Source organism: Trichosurus vulpecula, chromosome 5, assembly GCF_011100635.1.
Source record: "Trichosurus vulpecula isolate mTriVul1 chromosome 5, mTriVul1.pri, whole genome shotgun sequence".
Lineage (NCBI taxonomy): Eukaryota > Metazoa > Chordata > Mammalia > Diprotodontia > Phalangeridae > Trichosurus > Trichosurus vulpecula.
Window position 1 is genome coordinate 268,615,772 of NC_050577.1, and position 17,578 is coordinate 268,633,349.

The following is a 17,578-nucleotide window of genomic DNA, read 5'->3' on the forward strand; positions in this document are numbered from 1 at the left end:
TCTCCTACATAGTTTGCTCAAAACCTGGAAGTAATGAATTCATGCTGGCCATATAGACAGGCTTGCCCACTACCTCTCACAAAAGTGAATGCTTCCTCAGACACTCTCTTAGATTCCTCTTCATAGTCAGCCAATGGGGCATGTCTGGAACCATTTTCTACCTAGTCATTCAAATATGACCTTGTCTTTTAAATTCAGAGACATTCTACTGATTTTAGTTTTGAGAATTACCTCACTCAACTCTATAGAGAATATAAGGTTTTTCAGAACTCTCAATGCTTATTATACCTTTCTAGAAATACAGAAAATATCCTTTCTACTATGACTGGTACCTTCTCTGGAGGATTAATTCATTGAACTAGGCAAAGATTTCATGGAGAAGCAGGTTCAGAAGTCACTAAGGAATATAAAACCTAATCTCCTTAGCACAAGTTGGAAATAGAAGCTTAGAAGGCAGTGCCCAAAAAGACAAAAACAAAAACAAATAAAAAACAAAACCTTTGGCAAACTAAATACCTAAGAAAAGATAAGGTAGGTGGCCAAATGGGAATCTCTACTTATTACCAAAACTATCTGACTTCTTAATTATCTAATCTTATTGGATAATATTGATGTACACAATTCTCTAGAGCCACTTAACTATGAGGGCAAGTCCTGTTGGTCTTTATCATAAGAAATACTGTAAATTTTCAAGAATACCAGTTCCTGCTTTGCATAAGGCTTACTCCCCAGAAAAAATTGCTCTCTGGTGTCAAAGAGAAAAGAATTTGATTCCAATTCATAAGGGAAGTCTCATAAATCCTTTTCCATGATGTTTATATTTATTCTCATCATTCATTCTCTTTTGTTTTATTTTACTGAGTATAGGGAAAATTCTCAAATTTTATCTCCTGTGCCATCTGGAATTGGTGTAGAGGACTATTTAATTGGAGACAAATAAGATAGAATGGATGAATCAATCAATGTAATAGTAATGACAGCAATGTTGTTAGTTCTTCATTTTGGGGGGAGGTCCAAAGAGATAGCTGAATTGATATCTTGACTTCTGTGTGAATTGTATTTAAATGATACAGAGTTACATAAAATTGTCATTCTCACTCTTTCTTCCAGTCATCAAAGTACAATGGGAAGACAAAAATTAAGGGACTGTCAATGGTCCCAGATGCAATGAACGACCTTGGCATCTTCCACGTCTGCCCAAGCTCTGATCTCCCCCCAGCACCTTTTTCACCCACATTCATGGGCACTGGAATATTATTCTCATCTGCCCATTCCACCATGGCTTCATACATTCTTGGAATAAACATCCCTCTATCTCACTGATGGATGTGAGATTATTGTTTATCTTTAACCTGTTTTAGCCCATCTGCTGAGATAGTTTTACCATGTAATGGCCACAGTATACTACAGCTTTTGGAGCCATAAGGTGAGAATTGGATGACTGGACAGGTGGTTGAACAGCCCTGATAAAAGCTTGTCAAGCTCTCATACCAGAGGCGCTAGTCCTCCTTGAACTCTCCATATATCCCCTGATAGCAGTAATAGGAACAGCAAGGATTAGTGGAGAGTGAGACTGCATTGGAGTTAGGAAAAATATGGACTCAAACCCACTCTTTGACATAGGTTAGTGGTGTTCCTGGTCCTGACTCTGAACCTTTCTCTCTGTGACTTTCTCTCTGTGCAGTTGTGATCTTTGTCAGTAAAGAGGGTTTCCATCGTTGAGGATTGTTCCTGTTCACATAAAAATAATAATGCTTTGCATTTGAATTAAATAATAAGTTTTTAAACTGACATTCTTTCTCCTATAGAGGTTTTCCTGAAATCCCTCTTTCATAATTCTTTTTCTAGTGTTGCACTAATCCTATTGACCTCTTTTGTAGGTAATACTAAGGATTACCATCCAACTTCTGAGTTTTTTGTAGTGTTATTCTCCAAACCTTTCTCCTGGCTTCTTTTGTCCCTCTTCTCTGTCTCTCTGTCTCTTTGTCTATCTCTGTCTCTATCTCTGTCTCTGTTTATCTCTCTTTCTCTCTCGTTCTATATATATCCATGTATAAACATTTAAACAAAGATTTGTAAAATTACACATTAAAACAATTTTTAACATTTCAAAAATGTTTTTAATTCAAATTCTATCCCTCCCTCCTTTACACACTCCCTGAGATAGAAAGTAATCATATATAGGTTAAACACACACACAGACACACACACACGCGGAATCACATGAAGCATTTCTCTACATTTTTTACTGTAAAATTAACAAATACAAAATACAAATGAACCCCAAAAGCTATTTGCACATAAAAGTGCAAAATGCTACTACATGAAATATGTTGGTTTTTTTATTTTTCAGCTGTCCTTTTTATCTGGGTTTCTTTTTGACTTTTCTTCCATTTTTTTTCCTGAAAAATAAAAAAATAATCAGTGACTCCATCTGCTTTCTTTTCTTTTTTTGGAAGCTCTTTCCACAGATATTACTCAACAGATTTTCAATTCACTTTCATTTGCCCCTCCCCCTGATTAACAGAGTGTTACAATCCTCCAAAAGCTTTCCTTTATCCTGCACTCACAGCCTTTCAGATAACTCCATTTTCTATCAGTAGCCCTCCTTAACTTGGATTCCATGGAACATCATTCCCCCCTCTTCTCCCAGATACTGCCTTGTGATTGACAGTCTGTTTTCAGCTTCTTTTTGTGGGCTGTCTTCTTCGATTAAATCATAAGATCCTTGAGGATATGAATTTTATCTCTTTCTTATTTCCAGCCCCAGTAGTAATCATAGTCCCTGCTGAGGTGCTTAATAAATATTTATTGAATTTAATTTATACTCTCCTGTTCTACCATTTTCAAATTGAAAAGAAAAAAAAAGTAAAAAAAATTATTTATAACAAATAGTCAAGGTCAAGTAAAATATACTCACACTTTGGATGAACTCTTCTGCAGCTAAATCCCCAATCAGACCCTGAGCTTGGACAAGCACCAGTCAGAACCACAACCACATCATGAAGCCTGGCTTTGAGTAGACTTTTTGTCACTAGGCAACCTTGCTTCACTGTTGCTGTTGTGCCTCACCACTGTTGCATCTCACTGCTTGATATTTCTTTTTTGAAGTTTTGAACTTGTATTGCATGTAGGTTTTTTTAGAGTACACATTAAAATTAACATGATATCAAGAAAATTGCCCTGTTTATCTGTTTCCCCCTCTATTTTTATTATGATTTTTTATTTTTAATTTACAACACTCAGTTCTGCATGTTTTTGAGTTCCGAATTTTCTTCTCCTCCCTCCACTCCTCCCTCACCCCCACTGCTTGATTCTTTGTCTACCCTCAAATATATAAATCAAGTTTTAACCTTGCTACCTTGGGTTTCTTGGTCCTAGAGGAGAACCCAGTATGGATGTCTAGTTTCCCTCCTCCAATGCAATAAAGAAGGCTTTTTGCCTATACCTCTGTGAGCACTTTGGCATTTTATTTTATTTTTTGGACTTGACAGTTAGTGTGATACGTTTTACTATATCCTCTGGGGTTCTTTGGTCATTTATTTTTTTAGAGTTGACAGTTAGTGTATAACCTCTGAGGATTTTTTGGTATTTTCAGGGTTAACATACATATAGAAGGATTGACCTTGCAAAGAAGAAGGACTTCCATCATGTAAGACGGTGTAAAAAAAGACATAATGGGAGAAGGCATCTGGATGATGTGACGTGAGGAGGGGGGAAGAGGGAGCCCTAGGCCAATGGTCTCAGTGTTTTAACAATAAGAGGCAAGGTTCTAAACTGATATAGTTGGTAGAGGGGAAATTATGGACCCAGATGGCCCTGAAGGAGAAAGTGAGGCTGGAAACCTTGCACAGCACTCTCTTACTCAAATCAAAGTTAACTGCAAGTCACGTCATAATTTCCCTGATGTCATGGTCCTCTTCCAGAATGAATGAGAAACACAGTGGGATTTTTGAGGAGGGATGAAAAGGCTTAGAAAAGTCACTATGGAGACTGGGTTAGTGAGTTGACAAGGCACCTATGGAAGGATTGCCTGGCAGCAGTGAAGGTCATAAATTCGTAGTGGGTCTAGTCAGGTTGGCTCTTTCATTTTCTCCATTTTCAATAGCATGTTGGTGGGAATGAAGGCAGTGGATGGTGAGAGTGAACCAAGCCTGAGGCTTAGCAGGGCAAAATTGATAATATCATAAGGAAGCAAGACTCAAGAGAAGAGGATGGTCTAGACAAGAACTAGTTCACCAAAGGGTCAAAATGGCAATAGAAAGAGAGTGTAGGGGCATCTAGGTGGCACAGGGAGTAGAGCACTGGCCCTGGAGTTAGGAGAACCTGAGTTCAAATCCAGCCTCAGGCACTTGACATGCTTACTAGCTGTGTGACCTTGGGCAAGTCACTTAACCCCAATTGCCCTACCTTTCTTCCCCCTTCCAGGAAAAAAAAGGAGAGTGTAGCCAATTCGAGGGTAATAGGCTGAGAGAGAACTGAGTACTCAAGGATTAGGTGTCAAAGTGTGGATTCAGAGCAGGGTTTCAGATTGCAAAACTGAGAAAGAGGTGGAATGCCAATATTCTGGGAGCAGGTAAGAAAATTTCAGGGTTTATGAATAAGAAAATGATGTATTTGTGGATGGTCATTAAGATTAAAGGGATTACCATCTTTGTTTTTGGTTAAGGAGGAGAGGGGTCATTAAAATTAGTTAGTTGAAGACCCAAGGTGTTAGAGGGATGATCAATATGTATGCTGAAATCCCCTAGTATCAGGGCAGGAAATGGGGAGGAGAAAAAGATTATGAGCTAGGTACTGAACTCATTGATGAAAAGAAAAGGGAAAGAAGTTCACATTGAGAAGCCACAATTTTATCCATGGAGTCAAGCAAGATCTTCAAATGAGTTGCAGGGATGGAGGAGGTATGGGTGATATGAGGAAGAATATAAGAGAAAGAGAGATAAATTTTGCAATAGATCATCTGGGGAGTGAAATAGGAGGAATCATTTAGGGAGGTATAAATGCATTTACTGTCTTGCCAAATTGAAGTTGGATAACAGGGTTTTGTAATTGACCAGTTAGTACACTTGTGAGATTTCCTACCAATTTCATTCAGCAGCTCATGAGGAGAACAAGAGGCTTATGATGGGAAGAATCCTGGGCTAAGTTTTGGCAAGAAAAGAGCAAAGGGACAGAGGATTCAAGAGCAGGAAACAGTGTAGTATTGAAAAGGCTAACTCTTGGGTTAAGACTTTATGGGGAGTGAAATGAAGACAGACTGGGGAATATCGCCTGAAAAATGCTGAATGGTAGTGGAATTATGGTCATGATGAGGAAATTAATATGTTCAGTAGGGATGAAGCAAAAGGAGCAGTTGAATAGGTGGTTATGGCTAGGAGGTTATGTTCAGGTAGGGGAATTTCAAGTTTTTAATTACAGAAATAGTGTACTGATGGAAAAATCTAGTGTGTGATCATCCCTAAGTGTGTCTGAGGTGGTGGATGAAGGAGTAGGTCATAGGGCTTAAGGACATTCAGAAAGTGGCAGTTTAGGGGGCTTGAGGAAGAAGCTACATGGATATTAAAATCCTAAAGTAAAGCAGTTAGTCAGTAAAAGAAGACGGTCAGCCAAGCGTTAAACTCCTTCAGAATTGAAGAAGAATAACCCAGGATCTTGTATACTACAATTAGCACAATTTTGATTGGGTGTAAAATTTTAATTAAGTGGACTTGAAAAGAATGGTGAACTGAAGGAAGCCAATGAAGTGCAAAGAGTTTTCTGCCACTCCTTCTAGGACCAGAATGACAGAGTGGAGACAACGAAGGTAAATCTGTGCTGGAGAGGATCATCAAGGATTCAGTGTAGTCAGAGTGGAGCCTGGTCTACATGAAGGCTAATAGATAGAAAGTGTGTGAGAGAAAAATGTGCTAAATGAAGAGGACTATGTTCAATGTTGAATGGGAATTGCAGAGGGCACAATGGAAGGGATGGGCAGAATTGGATTGGGACATGAATGCGATCAGATTGAGGGGAATGGGAATAAAAGAATATGAAGGAGGACTACAGTTTTCTCTAAATTTCCACATTTGCTTTAAATGTCAACATGCTATATTTACTACAGCAGAACAGTCTAGAACTTCTAGGGGCAATAGATTGTTGCAGATGAGAAAGGAAGTTCATAGCCTCCAAGGGTTGTTGCAGAGAGCACTTGTTAAGGCCTGAGTCTTCCATAACCTGAGAGACAAAGGAAAGCAATATAAGGAATGTAATTGGGTGTTATGGAATACTGCAAGTCACACCCAAAAATATGGGGCATGGTGGATGTGAGCAAGCAAAAGATATAATCAGCAAGGGATTCTAAAGTTACATATGAGTGAAGAATGCCATTAAACATATTTGTGATGGGAGGAGAAGATGGACTAGTTCTGTGACAAAACCAAACGATGTCATTCAATAGTCGCTATTCTCTAATCATACCCTAGTGCTTTCATGAGTGAGCTGGGAAGAACTGCAACATACTTGGTGAACCATTTATTAAAAAAAAAAAACCTTTTGGGAGAATATGGAAAAGAATCACACAAAATGGACAGGCCCAGATGGATTGCACTCTTCATCTTGGTTCAAACTCCCCAATTAATGAGATTACAAATTCTCTTGGTATTTGCATAAGAAAAGCAATCTTCCACAAAGCATCCAACTCTAAAGCTTTATCTACAAATGGAGGTGACATTGACAACTTATATGTTGTACTTGTGGAACATGAGTTCTGGCAAATCTTATGTTCTGTGGTTCTAGGTCCACAATGGAGAGGCTTAACAACCATAAGTCGGGTACAAAGTGATTATTCATTTTTGGGAGGTGCCACAGCAATTCAAAGACCATTTCTTTAGGCATGAAGGTTTTGTGATACAGATTAATTCATGGAATGCCCCCTTCTAAAAATCAATCAACCAATAAGAGTTTATAATCTACCTATTTTATGTGAGGCAGAATCCTATGATGAGGGGAAATAAAGACAGAAAACTAAATAGTCTCTATCCACAAGGAGCTTGTATTCTGTTGAGAGAGAACACATGCACATACAAATGCATACAAATCAAATACAAGAGAATTTGGTGGGTGAATTTGATCTATAAATTAAAAAAAATCTTTTGAAGTATTGACATATCAAAAAGAAAAAGATACAAAAATAGGAGGGAGCTGAGAAAACCTTGGGCAAAATGTCTGAAATCTGTGCTTCTCATAGCAACTTTTTTCAGTTCAACAAATCTTTTCCTTTTTTTTTGAAGAAAATACAATCTTCTCTATCATGTCCATGAAGGCTTGTTTTACTTGCTGATTCCTTAGGCTATCAGTGAATGGATTCAACATGGGGACTACTGATGTAGTAAGCACAGCAACTCTCTGGCTCAAAGAAACTCTGTGTTTTGCTGAGGGTTTGATATACATGAAGATGCAGCTGCCATAAGAAATGGAGATGACAATCATTTGAGAAAAGCTGGTGGAAAAAGTCTTTTTCCTCTGACTGACAGAGGGGATCCATAGAATTGTCCGGATGATATATGTGTAGGAGATAGTTATTATTGCCAGTGTAAGCATAAGAGTCACCACAGCCCAGGAAATTCCCATTGTCTCTAAGAACTGTGTATCTGTACTGGATAGGTGTAAGACAGGAGCATAGTAACAGGTGAAATGGTCAATATTATCAGCACAATAGTCAAGCTGCCGAAGCAGAATGATTACTGGGAAGATGATCATGAATGACATAAACCATGAGAAGAACACAAGCAATGTACAGACTCTGTTGCTCATGATGGTTGTGTAATGTAGGGCCTTTTAGATGGTGACATAGTGGTCATAGGACATGGCTACTAGAAGGTAAAATTCACTTATTCCTGAAAGAATGATGAAAAACAATTGAGCCATGCAGCCATGATAGGAAATGGTCTTGTCCTCAGTAATAATGGTGCTCAAGAATTTGGTAACACTGGCAGTTGTAAACAAAATTTCTAAGAAGGAGTAATTCCAGAGGAAAAAATACATTGGGGTCTGGAGGTGGGAATCCATCAGGGTTAGGATGATGATAATAACATTTCCAGCAATGCTGAGGAGTTAGGCCAGTAAGAGAAAGAAAGAAATGGCCATTTGAAAGTCTGGATCATCTGACAATCCCAGGAGTATGAATTCTGGCACCTGTGTGTGATTTTTCATGTTTGTTGTCTCTTTTTTCTAGTACATCTACAATAAAAATAAAAGGAAACAGAACTAAGAAAAAGAAAGAAACAGAAAACCTGTATATCAGCTACACTTGAAATTGAGCAGAAATTAATTATTAAAATTAATTCATTCAATCATTCAAACATTTATTAAATCCTTATGTTACTATAGTAGGTATGAAGAGGGTTTCAAAGATAAGTAAAACATGTTTGATGCTTTTAAGGTGCTTAACATAATTGGGAAGATATTTACCCAAATAAAACATGATAAAATGTAGGTAAGTACCATATGCCTTCAAATGAAATAAGAACTTCCTTTTTCTGCTTAAGTTATCATTTAAGGTGCTGCAATTGTCCAACAATCTTCTTTTTTAGGCTTATCTTATAATATCATCTTCTGTACATGATTCCCTCCAGCCTAGCTAGAACAACTTAGCACATACTTCAATATGTGCCTCAAACTTTGCACTTTGCTCATAATCCTATTTCCTTATGTATGAAATATCCTAGTTCTCTCTTCTTCCTCCATTCCAACCCATTACATGATGCCCAATTTAAGTCTGCCATAGTTTCCTTTCTATAAAATGGGATAATAATTCTCTTCTATTCTTAGTAATATACTTCTCTGCCTCCAACCTAAATGCAATTTGTGCATCTTCGATGCCCTCACCATGTACCATATTGAATTATGCAGTTTTATATATTCCATTTACCTTTACTAGACTGTAACCACCCAATTAAGGACATACTCTCCTGTCCTCTTATACTTTGACTCTACTGTTATCATGACCTATTCTATATTTTTAGGAATGGTGAATAAAAGGATTTAAGAAAACCAAAATTGAAGATCTGGCTATACTCTAGGAAGCCAACGGAAGCTATGTGAGAAGTAAAGTTGAGTCTATTTGTTGAAGCCTTCGCAAAATATCCTGAAGCTTGTATTATGAACAGCCTTCTTGACTTCCAATCACTATTATCAATTTCCCCCAAGTTATCTAAATTTTGTAAACAGTGCAAAACAATTATACTATAGGAATTTCCCCCTATAATGACATGTACTCCAGTGAATTTCATGATAATGTGAACTTCTAGAAAAGGATGTTATTTTTCTAATGATTTATATAAAATATCAAAACTGAATTTGCATGTGAGGGATAGGAGGGAAAAAGGGAGGACAAAACTACTAATAGTTTCTTTTGAAATTTTATATAAAAGAAATTCAAATGTCTGCCAGTGTCAGATGTTAAATAATAGAACTTAAAGTTGGAAAAGACCTTATGGATCATTTGATTCACTCCTCATTATGCAGATGTGGAAGGAAAGTGCTGAAGGCATTCCTCAGTCACGAAGACAATAAGGAGCAGATCTGTATGCAAATAGCTATTTTATATACAAATCTAGGGGTGTTTCTACTATAACACACACCTTCTGTAGCTGGTACTTGTAATATTAATTCATTTGTCTATCTATCTATCTATCTGTCTATCTATCTATCTATCTCTTTCTCCTTCTCTTTCTTGCTATCTATCAGCTATCTATCAACAAGCATTTATTAGGTTCTTAATCTGTATCCAATACTTTGTTTAGTGTGATGGATACAAAGAAAGTCATAACAAGTCTTGCCCTCAAGGAGCCCATTCTCATGGCAGTGATAACATAGACATAATACTGGAACATTTCTAAAACTCTTCTTCTCTCTGCCAACTAATCTCTGGGACATATACCTTAACATTCATTACTTCACACTTTCACCTTCAGGAACTGATATTATTCCTTTCCCTAGAGTAGGTGTTTCTACTTTCTTTCTTCTCATTTTCTAAGAAACAGCTGCTCTAGCAGTGGATAAAGTACTGAGGCAGAGATCAGTAAGACCTCTAATTCAAATCCCACCATAGACACTTACTAGTTGTGTGACCTTTGGCAAGACCCTTAAACTCAGTTACCTCAACTATAAAATGGTGACAATAACAGGACCTACCTTGCAATGCTGTTGTGAGTCTCAATTGAGAAAATACTTGTAAAAAGTGCTCAGCACAGTGCCTACCACATAGTCATATTACATCAAAATTTCTTTTTCTCCTTTCTTTGTCTTGTGTGTATCTTTACTAAGCCTACTAGACCTAGGCCATAATATTACAAACACTTTATTTAAGCCTGAAAATTCCTTAAGGGCTTCAAATTTTACTAAATAATTTTTTCTACTTTTCAGAGATACACTAGTAGTTTCATAATTATAAATCATTGCATACATGCATACATACAGGTATTCCTCAAATGCCCTAACTTCCCAGTTTCTCAATCATCTTAAATCCAAAGGCCTAGTCTTCTCTTCTAGCCTGATCACACAGAGGGACAGTCATAACCCAGATTGTACCAGCATCCCATGTTCATGACTTCCACAGATCTGTTTTGCAAGTAGGCAAGTAGGAATGTAGGGCAAAGGCTCAAGGCATCTGATGGGAAAAGATAGGATGGGCTTGCATCTAGCTCTGGGATATACCTCATTCAAACCTATAGAGAATGTAAGGCTCTTCATAACTCTCAATAGGACTGAGATTGTGAAGGGAGGAAAGTGAAGTTAAAGATAAGGGTTGTCATGATGATCAGGTTCCATCACTCACTCAAAAGCATTCCTCTCCTACATTCAAAAATTATTCTATTCCTCTATCTCATCACAACTTCCCTTTAATTAATTGAGGAATTGAGGAGGTACAATGGATAGAACTGAGTCTGGAATCAAATCTGGTCTCAGAAACATCTTAGTTCTGTGACTCTAGGCATGAAACTTAATCACTGGGTAAGTCTGCCTCAGTATCCTCAACTATAAAATAGGAATAATTATTGCATCTACCTCATTACTATTTATAAAATTCTCTGCACACTTTAAGTAGTATATAAATGCTAGCTATTAGCATAACTGTCTCATCTTACTTTCTCTAAACTTCTTTCTCATTATGACTTCCAATAATAAAATAACTGATTAAGAGAAAGAAGAAACTTAAGAGATCATTTATTTCACACCTTCACATGGTATTTTTTATGGTATCATCAACATTCAGTCATACAGATAATAAGCAACAAGATTGTATATTTCTTGGATATCATTAAGCTATTGTCATTTTGTAGGGGCATTCTGGAAACAGTAATACTGTCATTATTCTGCAATTCAAAGGAGTGACTAGTGTGGGGGCATTAAGAGCATGTATACAAGGAGAAGGGCAATGCTAAGATGGGAGACTAGAGGAGATATCTTGGAGTACCCATAGTATCTGAGCCTTGCTTGCTCAAATCACATTGGGTATCTTTATATTGCCTCTATGATTTTGTGTGAGTCACTTAACCCATTGGGTATCACTTTCTGTAAAAGAAGGGGATAGGATTAAATTACCCAAAATTCACTTCTTCTCTTAAATCTATGGTTCTACTATTTCCCTTAATAAACTCTGAACTGGGCTTATGCTTCATTATTGCAATTCCTTTACTTTTCTTGGCCTTTCTCTGAATGCTCACCTATCCTGATGAAATCAACTGACTTCAGCTGTTTCCTGAACCCTCACTGGTTCCATTTCCTTTTTTTCCTCATTCTCTTATTCATACTTTATACTAAGCTTTATGGATATTTCTTATAGATTTCATAATTACTTTGAATGCTAGATTCACTTTCCTCTTGTATATCATAGTGTAGTCAAGACTCTCTTCTATGAAGCTTTTTTAGAAAATACCAGAAAAAAATATGAAGACAAAAGAAATCTACAAGACTTTGTGGTTACTCCTCTATGCCACTGCCTTCCTTTTCTTTCATGATACCCACAGTATTCAATTTCAATTCAATAAACAATAAATAAGTATTTATTATGATCATTAGGAGACAGATAGAGATATATACTTATTTTGTCTGTGTTATAGGCAATGAATTACTTCAATATTTGGGACAGTAATTATTTCAGGTTAATGATATCTATAGCCACTTTAAAATATTTGCCCATTATAATTTATCTGATAGATAAATTCCTAGTCAATTCTAATGAAATTTTATATTATTCATTTTAATTAGGTTGTTGTGCTGTGTTCTTCATTATTACTTCAGAGAGATCCTTTTCCTAATTCCTTTGAGGAATTTTCTTTCTCTTTCTTCTTATCAAGATGGAAATTGGAAGCTCCCAGTATGTGTACACTCTATTTAAATTCAGTTAAGGGTTTCTAGAATTTAGAGCTGCTCAGAACTTTGAGATCATTTTGTCCATTTTCTTCATTTCAACTATTAAGAAACAGTTCTGGAGAGTTGAAGTCACTTGTCTTTCACCATATGGCTCCTAAGAGACAGGACTTATGGCCAGGCTCTCTTATTCTAAATCCACAATATCTCACTCTCTCTAAAGGGGGTGGGGGTAGTGGAGTGGGGTCTATGGAATGATCTAGTCATATTTAATTAGCTTTTTCTGAAGGTTTCAAATTCTTTATATTAGAAGCTTTGTGTTAGAGTGGAAAGGATACTGTACTAGGGATCAAGAGACTTTCGTCCCAATCTTGGCTTTGTCACTTAATATCTGTTTAACCTTAGGAAAGACATTTAACCTCTCTGATTCTCAATTTTCTAAACTAAACAACTAAGAATATTGAACCTGATGACCTCTGAGGGCTCACTAATTCTAAATCTATGATCCTATGAATTAAAGGATAAACAATAACAATCTCCAGCACTTTTCCCACATAGGCCAGAATTAATGAATAAGCAGTTGAGAAGAAAATGACACATTAGGGGTCATAATTAATTTTTATTCTGTGACTTTCATGAATAAAATTGCCTTTGTGAGAACATGTCTCTATGTGTGGTCATATTTAAGAAGGGGTCACACACACTCATATGCCCAGAGTTTTGCTACAATACCAATGGAAAGAAGAAAAAGTAGATATTTTAAAACTACTTACTTTTTGGGGGGCAGTCCTTGATAGGTTACTGCTGAATATTTAACCAAAATATCCCACATAGTTTGCCTAAAAAGTGGAATCAATGAGTTAAAGCTGACCTTATAGCCAGGTTTACCCACTACCTCTCACACCAATGAATGCTTCCTCAGACACTCTCTGAGACTCCTGTTCATTGTCAGCCAATGGGAAATGTCTGAAACCAAAATCTATCATTTTCCACCTAGCCATTCAAATATGACTTTGTCTTTTAAATTTGGAGACATTCTACCAATTGTAGCTCTGGAATATACCTCACTCAACTCTGTAGAGAATGTAAGGCTCTTCATAACTCTCAACCTTTCAAGAAATGCATAAGACGTCTCATCTGCTAAGACTGATACCTTCTCTGCAGGATTAATTCATTGAACAAGGCAAAGGTGTCATGGAGAGGCAGGTTCAGAAGGCACTAATGAATATAAAACCCAATCCACCTTAGTACAAGTTGGAAATGAACGCTTAGGGGACAATGCTCAAAGAGACAAAAAACAATTCTTGGCAATCTAAATACCTAAGGACAGATGAGGCAGATGGCCAAATGGGAATCTATAGTTATTTCTAAAACTATTCAACTGATTAATTATCTACTCTTATGGGATAATGTCCCTGTCCAGAATTCTCTGGAGCTACTTAAGTATCAGGGCAAGTCCTACTGTTCCTTATCACCAAAAAAAAAAATGCTACAAATTCAAAAGAATCCCATTTCCTATTTCCCATCATGCTCATTCCCCACAAAATTGCTCCCTTATGGCAAATACAAAGGAAATATTTTTTCTAATTCCTAAGGGAAACTATAAATCCATCCTCATAAGCTGTGTTTTTGTTCTCTCCATTCCTTCTGCCTTGGTTTCTTTTAGAGAATACAGTCAAAATCTCATAGCAATGAGTTGTATCTCAAAGTTCAAAATTTATCTGCTCTGTTATCTGGAATTGTTGTAGGGGACTGTTCATTCAAATTAGAGAATAGATATATGTGAAGACCAAAATAATGATAGTAATGTTTTTAGTCCTTCCTTTTTTCAAAGAGGATGAATGACAGCACAAGGTGATATCTTGACTTTTGTGTGAATTGGATTTGAGTGAGACAGATGTGTCAGCCTTACTCTGTCTACCAGAGTCATTGATGTCCAGTGGTAAGATGAAAAGTAAGAGACTGGCAATGGCCCAGGATACAGTTGATGATGTTGGAATCTTCCATGTTTGACCAAGCTCTAAGTATTCCACAGAACCTGCTTCAGCCACCTTCATGACCATTGAAGCACATTCTCATCCATCCATTCCACCAGGGGAAGTCTTCACATGCATGGGATAGACATTTTCCTAACTCACAGATGGGTTTGAGGCCTGTCAGTGACCCATTTTCTGAGATAGTTTTATCATGGTATGGCCACAGGGCATGCTATAGCTTTTGGAGCCAGAGGAGAGAGTTGGGTGATGTGTGGGCACAAAAGGTGGATGAGCAGACCTGGAAAAAGCTTGTCATGTCCTCACACCAGAGGTGCTAATCATCTCTGAACACTCCCGCATCTGCTTTGATAGCAATAATATAGACAGCAAGGAGTATTTGAGAGAGGGATTGGAGAGGAGTAAGAAATATGTGGAGTCGAACCCACTCTCTTTATAGGTTTGTGGTGTGCCTGGGACTGACTCTGAACCCTTCTCTTTGTACCTCAGGTAGCTCCCTAGGACTCAAATGCAAAGCCAAAATTGGGTTACAATCTTTGTTGGTAGAGGGAATTTCCGATGTTGAGGATTATTTATATTTATGTAAAGATGATATTGTTTTATATTTGAATCAAATAACTTTTCAAACCCTAATGCTTTCTTCTCTAAGGATTTTCCTGAAATTTCTCTTTCATGATTCTTTTTCTACTTGTTACCTTAATCTTATTGACCTCCTTTGTAGATAATTACCATCCAAGTACTGAACACTTTCCCTTGGGATTCTCCAAGCCTCTTCCTTTGCGCTTTCCTTCTCTCCTCTCTTTATTTTTTAACTTTTTCTTAAACAAAGTTAACAAACACCAAATGATATTAACATCCAAGGTTGACAAAAATAAAAAAGACCACACAGAACTAAAAACTTTATTATAGGAAACATTTTTTTTCTTTTTTAAGCTTTCTTTTTACTATGTTTCTTTTTGGCTTTGTTTCTATTCTCTTCTGAAAACCTAAAAAAAATAATAATTCAGTGAGTCCTACTTTTTTCTTTCTTTTTTTTTTTTGGAAATTGTATAGATATATTTTACTCAACAAATTTTCAACTCACTCTCAGTTGCCTCTCTCCTCTGACTGGAAGAGTAGAAAACATCTCCTAAAACTTTCCTTTATAATGAGTTCACAATGTTTACAGGTAACTCCATTTTCTTTCATTAGCTATACTTGGCTTTGATTCCATGGAACACTATTCCCCACCATAGCTCCAAGATACTCCCTTGTGATTGATACCCCCAGTTTTCAGCTTCTTTTTGTGTGTTGTCTTCTTCCATTAAATTGTAAGATCCTTGAGGATATAATCTGTCACCTTTTCTAATTCTATCCCTAGCAATTACCACACTCCTTGGCACAAAGTTGCTGCTCAATAAAATAAAAAAAGAAAAGAAAAGCAAAACCTCTTTGTAACAACTAAGCGTAGTCAAGCAAAATAAATTTTAACACTGGCCTTGCCTGAAAATGTAAGTCTTATTCTTCCCCTTGAGTTTCATTGGTCTTCTGGAATCATAATAGTTGTTTGCAAAGAACATCCCTCTAGCCTTCATTCTCTCTTCATTTTTAGGCCTATTCAAGACCAATGATTCAAGATCAATGGATCATTTCAATGGCAGTAGTCTAGCTTCTTTCTGTCTCTTCCACATTCATGTGGCATTAGATAATCTTGGAATTTCCTATAATCCAAAGAGTGAGGGTCCATAGACTTTAGGACTGAAAGCCTGACACTGAATGCATGAGTATAAAGCAGAGAAAATAAGAGGATGCTATGCTGTACAGCCCATGGTTCTAGTGACAGTTCGAATTAGTGGGCAATGTATGGGTTTGTGCTATTTGCTTTATAAATCAAAACTGTTGAATTGTTTCTGCATTTCTTCCCAAATTACTATTTCACAAATCATGCCCATCTTAGCAAAAATGGACTAGTCATTTGTAAGACTGTACAATCATGCATGAAAAAGGAAAATAATTGTGTTTATCAATATCAATCTTTGAAAGATGCAATTTTATTTTTCTCTTTGGGGGATAAGCCAAGTCATGGTAAAATTGGCTCAAAGGGTATGAACAGTTTGGTGATGTTTTGGGCTTGGTTCCAAATGGCTTTCCATAATAGATGAACCAATTCATCATTCCCCTAATAGTTCTCTTAAATGTCGATTTTCCTATATCACTTCCAATTTTTGTCATTTTCTGCCTTCATCATCTTTGTCAATCTATAAGTATCTACCAAGAGTTACTTTAATTTGAATTTTATAATAATTGCTTGTCTGGAGAATTTTTCCATGATTATTGCTAACTTGGATTTCTTTCCTTGCGAACTCTGTCTGCATACATTTTGTCCACTTGTTAATTGAAGAATGGCTATTTGAATGAGTTCCTCATATATCTTGGGCAAGAGATCTTCTAGAGAAACTAACTGGTAACATTTCCTCAGATGCCTGTTTCCACTCTAATTTTAAATTTATTGGTTTTGTTTACATAAAAAATTTAATTTGATACCATCAAAATTGTCTTCTTCATTTTCTGTGATCCTATCTACTCCTTGTTTTGTTTTTTTTTTGTTTTTATGAACTTTTCCATTAGCCATAGATCTACATGATTAATCTGTTTCTTGCTCTTCTAGTTTGCTTATTATGTCACCTTTCATGTCTAAGCTGTATATCTAATTTGAATGTATTTTGCTATACAGCATGAGATGTTAGTCTATAACTAATTTCTGCCACACTGTTTTCCCAGCTTTCTAGTAGTATTAATCAAATAATGAATCTTTAGTAAGTGGGGTCTTTGGATTTATCAAACACTGTGTTTGTTTGCTTCTGTATATTGTGTAATCTCTTTTACTGATTGACTTTTTTTATTTTTGAACGAGTACCAAATTGTTTGGATGATCATTCTTGGTACTATACTTTGAGATCTACCACTGCTAGGCCCTCTTATTTCCCAGTATTATTGCTACTTCCTTTTATGTTCTTGACTTTTGTTCATACAAATGAATTTTATTCTTTTTCTAGTTCTGTAAAGCAATTCTTAATAGTTGAATGGGCATAACATTGAACGAGTCAACTAATTTATTATATTAGCAGGACCTACCCCTGAACAATGAAAATTTCTGTAAATATTTAAGTCTGTCTTTTTCTATAGAATGCTTTCTACTTGCATTGTTATAGCTACTGGGCATGTCTTAATAGATATTTTATACATTTATA

At 36.5% G+C, this 17,578-nt stretch overlaps 1 pseudogene; it reads right to left on the bottom strand.

Annotated features, from left to right (window-relative positions):
• Positions 1-7,242: 7,242 nt before the first annotated feature.
• LOC118851309 lies at positions 7,243-8,193 on the bottom strand (annotated as a pseudogene).
• Positions 8,194-17,578: the final 9,385 nt, after the last annotated feature.